The sequence below is a fragment of the Capsicum annuum genome, chromosome 8 (genome assembly GCF_002878395.1).
Source record: "Capsicum annuum cultivar UCD-10X-F1 chromosome 8, UCD10Xv1.1, whole genome shotgun sequence".
NCBI classification, from domain to species: domain Eukaryota; kingdom Viridiplantae; phylum Streptophyta; class Magnoliopsida; order Solanales; family Solanaceae; genus Capsicum; species Capsicum annuum.
Genome location: NC_061118.1, coordinates 43,080,234 through 43,086,440, shown reverse-complemented (window position 1 = coordinate 43,086,440; position 6,207 = coordinate 43,080,234).

Below are 6,207 nucleotides of genomic sequence, written 5' to 3'. Positions count from 1 at the left end.
AACAATAATCATACTCCCCTTTATCCTAATTGACTTTTTAAAATTCTTATTTTACCCTTTATTATCAATTTTTTTATTCTTTTTTTAACTTCTTTAAAATCATCATATTTTTATTTAAAAAAAAATTCATATAACAAATTTTTCATAAAAACATAAATATTATTCATATAACAAAATTTTCATAAAAACATAAACCTTATCTTCTAGAAAAAAAAAGTAATAAATATATAAGCTAATGATGATCTTTATGAGGTAAATTAACATAATAAGAAAATTAGTTTTATTAATGATAATCAAAATTATAATATTTATTTTACATGTGAAAATAATAAGACTACTAATTTTATAAACATATTTCAATGCAGAAAATACAAACAATAAATGAAAGAGATAAGCTTCTAGTATCACCCCGAACTATGGTCAAAATTGTTACGACACACTCCAACTGCACAGGGGTCCTATTATCCCCTAAACTCAAATTTAACATATTTTTGTTATTTTTTGGTGCTAATGCGGCACCTTTATTACATAAAATGAGTCCATATCAAATGTGTCACGCCATCTAAAATGATTGACAAAAGATATCACGTTAGCTAAAAAGATTGATAAAAATAAGTTAAAATTTAGTTTAAGGGGTAATAGGCCCCCGTGAAGTTGACGTGTGTCGTAATAAATTTGGTCATAGTTTGGGGATACTAGATGTTTTTCTCGAATAAAAATAAGGTCAAATTTTAAAGATTATATTTATTTATATAAATTATAAAATATGTAATACTCTTTTAATGTCAATCACAACTTATTTATTGATATAGACAATAGATAATATCGTTTCTTATCACTTGATCCTAATGCTAAAAATAAATGTTTTAATTTATCTGCTCAATTTGTGAAATCAAAAGAATTGTATTATGTTTTTTTCTACCCTTTAGTGTTAAATAACTATATAAAGTAACAGTATAAACAAATTTAAAGTTTCAAATTATCATTAATAAGGTTAATTTAGCAAAATATACCTCTAAGTAAAATTTTCTTAAGAATTGTCTTATATCAAAAAAAAGTTAAGTAATATGAAACGAATTTAGTAAGAGAGTGATAAAACACGAAAATATACACACATGCATGTACATATATATGTATATATACACACTTAGGGATGGGTTGTTTGGAAACAAGTTATTCCGAGATTAGCTATTACAAAATAAGTTGTACTAACATGTATGTGTGATAACTTATCTCATCACTGTGGTATAAATAGTGCGACAAATAATTTTGAGACTACCTAATGCATCTAATTAAACGCAGGATAAATAATCATGAACTTTATCTCTGAATTATTATAATTATACCTCACACCAAACGACTCTTTAATACATATAATACTAAAATAATGATTTTAAAAAATAACATTGAATTTTGTGATAGATTTATAAAAAGTATTAATTTGCGTATAAAGTTAATAAACTTAAATAAAATGCTATAAATATCCATATTAAAAAAATATTCATTACATATAATATAAAAAAATATTACATAAATATAGAATTAAAATTATAAGGACAAAATGGACATTGCATGAGATAAAAGAGGAGTATGATTATTGTTCAATGTTGAGGGGGAATTTGATTTTTTAATCAAAGTTGCGGGGTGAAAATAATTTTCACTCATTATTTTAGTGCATTATTAGCACTTTGTTTGATATTCTTTTTTACCTTATACATAATTAATGGTTGTATTAGGGATTATTTGTTTGCACTTAATAAGGTCTGAATCTGAATGGTTCAGACTTCAGACCATTAAGTGTATTTTTTTTTTAATATTTTATCTTTTAATGAGTCTGAATAGGTCTTAATCATTCAGATCTAGAATCAAGTCTTAATAGGTCTGAAGAGGTATTCTGAGTTGGATAATATTCACCGTCACTCTATTCATATCATCAGTCACTACCACTAACCACCTCTGTCACCGTCACCATTGTCAATCACCACCCACCACCTCCACCATCACAACCACTATCGACAACAAATATTGCTACCAACCACTATTATCAACCGCTACCACACCTACTACCTCTATTATTCTAATTATATTTACCTCCGTCAACAACACCACAATCATCAACCACTACCGGCCAATCCCTACTATCGATCAACTCATCTATCACAACTAGCACTACTGTTAATGTAATACCCTGTAATTGTCTTAGCTCAATTCAGCCCATAGTACATATACAAGAGGCTTAGAACCTGAAAATTTGGCTAAGTGTGGAGACTTAGTTTCATTTTTGGCCTCTTACTTCGTTGATTTTTAAAGTGACCTTCCAACCCCGAGACGTAAGTTTGTAGGTTGATTAATGTTCAAGGGTATAAGGGGAAGGTGTAACGACCCGGGACTACCCCCTAGTCGTTACACGGTGCTTACGATCCCGAGAGACCATAAGCTAACCCATGAGCTAGTACCTGCTGTGAGTACTGAATAATATAATCATGAACGCAAAAGAATAACTGAAAAGCCATAAGGTTTTTAATAATTAAATAACTACTGAATTATGAATCTAGTAAAAATACTAAAATCTGAATAGCTAACTGTAGAGTTTGAAAAGCCTTTAAACTGGATACTGCGAGTTGATGGAACAGGCCCCAACTAACTCTACTAACTACTGAGATAAAGACATAAAGAAATATAATCAGTCCTCGGATGATGAAAACTCACCACTGCTACTGTACTGCTGATGATCTGAGGGACTAAGTGTGATCCGGGAACTGAGCGTTAACACCTATGATATGATATATCATAGCGCAAAAGAAAGGTATGCGATTAGTACTTTGAATGTACTGATTTGCTAAATGAGGTAAGTTGATATGCATGATTTCATGAACATAATTAATAATTAACTGGATATGCATGTAAAACATGTGTACTAAGAAAATAACATGGAATCTGTAGATATTGATAATAAATGGAAATCTATAAATACTGAGGATGCATGACCAAGCATATAATATAACTGAGTAAAATATGTAAACCGAAATACTGAAATAACTGAAATTGGTATGCTTTGGTCAAACAACACTAAGACTGAATACCTGAGTTGGGACTGTAACTAAGACTATATCTAAAACTGTGGGAGGTATCATCTAACCGACATTCCCCAATTTGAGCTAATCGGGGTCCAACCTGTAACCCCAGCTAGAAGGGTGTTAATACCGTGCCACGGGTACTAACAATGGCTACGTGGATCCACTAAACTGATATAATGTCCAAAGGACTAAGGGTGTCAAGCCTGAACTGATGGGTGACCCCTGCGAGATAGTCAAGCCTAATCTGACGGGCGACTACTCATATCTTATGTTGGCTACGTAGTTCTGGAGTATAAGGACTACTACTAACGACTCTGCCTATCTGATGGGGAAGCCGCCATCCCTACACTCGCTCGATGCTAAATCCGCTAGGTGCTAAATCCTACTCCCAACTGAAAGACACTGAGATACTAGACTATTCTGAGTTGAATAACTGATATCTGACTATTCTGATAATACTCATAATATAATCTAGAGATTATTCTGTAATGTACTGAGGCTAGACTAAATAAACAACTATGGTTTTTGGGCATTCAATACCCCCAAGACTCAAAACAATAATATTGAAAAGACACTAAAGTTTGAAGACCAAAACATGAAGGATCTTATTAAATAAATCACTCTTGTAGGCATTTTATCAAACACTTGTAGTTCATGGTTTAAAACAATCATAGAAATGTCATGGAATTTGTAGGAATAGAATGAATTCATCATAATAGAATTAAATCATGGTTTAATTCAGTAAATAATAACATTAAAACATAGAAGATTGAATAATAACAATAATTTCATGGTACATGGTGTAAAATCAATAGTACATGGAGATTCATGGATGAAATCATAATTTAAAACATGACAACTTAAAAAGATCATAATTTTATAATTTATAAGGGTTGCTTGGACTCCATGAATGAAAAGGGTCCATGGATGAACATCTAACATACCTAGATGATAAATTTGGAAGGATTGATGGAGAGTTCTTGAGATTTGACCTTGATTCTTGAGAGCTAGGGTTTCTTGTTCTTGAAAGAGGAGACTTTTAATCTGAGAGAAAGTGAATAATAATGAGTATTTAGGTTAATTAGGGGTTAAATTTCATGTTTAGGATGCGATTAGGGCTTAGGAAAAAGACCTAAATACCCTTAAATGAATTTAAAAACACAAGCTAGAAACTGAAATCCCAATTTTTGGCCTTAGCGCGATGCGCCACTATTGCACCAAGCCACTGAAAAAGGGACAACTGGGACCTGGACAAACGCCGCGATGCACCACATCGCGGTAAGCCTGTGGATGCCAATTTGGATCGTGGAGGCCCACTGAAAATTAGCCTGCTCCGCAACGCGCCATAATCGCGGAGTCACATAGGAAATTGACAATTGTCACTTGGGATGCCAACGCGACGCGCTAAGGGTTAAAATAATGGTATTTAACGATTGAAACTTAAAATCACCATAACTTCTTATCGGTTATTGGATATAGGAGAATTTTATATTGTTGGAAAGCTAACTGAATTTTCTACGCATTAGGAGGCTCTAAACTAAAAAAATAATGAGTGCTTTAAAAATTTCATATATGAATACTCATGTATTGGGACTTAGATTATGCTAGGGGTGTTACAATATCTCCCTCTTGGGATCATTCGTCCCCGAATGAAACTAGTTAAGCTGAGGGAACTGATGGACTGAGCTTAAACACTGAATATGCATGTCTGATGCATGGAAATAACTGAACTAATTCATGAATGCACGACTACTATGAACATAATGTGTGGTTGAAACTTCGCATGATAGAGAAAAAAAATCTTAAGAAGATTGGTACCTTATACTGAATCTGGATTCGCGGAGAAGAGATGAGGGTACTTGGTCCGCATATCTACCTCTGTTTCCCAAGTGGCTCCCTTAACGGATTGATTCCGCCAAAGAACTTTGAATAGTGGAATTTCTTTGTTCCTTAGTCTACGAACTTGATGATCGAGAATTTCGACTGGAACTTCCTCAAAGGAAAGACTATTCTGAATATCTTCACTTTCTAAGGGAACAACTATAGATGTACCATGAATACACTTTTTCAACAATGAGACATGGAACACTGGGTGTATTGAGCCTAAATCTGAAGGCAACTCGAGCTCGTAAGCTACCTTTCCAAAACGACTGAGAATTCTGAAGGGGCCGACATATCAGGGACTGAGTTTCCCTTTCTTGCCAAATCTCCCCACTCCCTTAATGAGAGAGATTTTAAAGTACACAAAGTCACCGACCTCAAACTCGAGATCTATTCTCCTCACATCTGCATATGATTTATGTCGGCTCTGGGCAGCCCTAAGCCTTTCTCTGATCAACTGAACCTTTTCTAATGCATAAAACACTAAGTCAAGCCCTACTACTACATCCTCACATACTTCAAACCAACCAATTGAGAATCTACATCTCCTACCATAGAGAGATTCAAATGGAGCCATACAGATACTGGAATGATTAGCTGTTATTGTATGCGAATTTAATCAAAGGCAAATGGTCATCCCAACTACCCTTGAAATCAACAATGTATGCTCTCAGCATACCCTCAACAGTCTGAATGATCCTTTCTACTTGACCGTCTGTCTGAGGGTGGAAGGCTATACTGAGGTAGACTTGGGTACCAATACCCTTTTGGAACGCTTTCCAGAAGTGAGAGGTAAATTGAGTACCTCTATCTGAGATGGTAGATAAGGGAACACCGTGCAACCTAACCAACTCTCTGAGATAGATATTGGCATAGCTCTCGGCTGAATAAAAGGTATCGACTGGCAAGAAATGAGCTCATTTGGTCATCCTGTCTACGATGATCCAAATAGAGTTGTGTCGATGACGGGTACGAGGCAAACCTGTTACAAAATCTATGTTTACTTTCTCCCAATTCCATATGGGAATACTAAAATCCTGCATGGACCCACTAAGCTTTTGGTGCTCAATCTTAACTTGCTGGCATGTAGAGCACTTAGCTACAAACTCTAGAATCTCTCTCTTTATCCCACTCCATTAATAGATCTCCCGTAAATTGCAGTACATCTTAGTGGCCCCTAGATGAATAGAGTAACGTGCTCCATGCTCTTCTACGAGAATTCGTTGCCTCAAATCATCTACACCAGGCA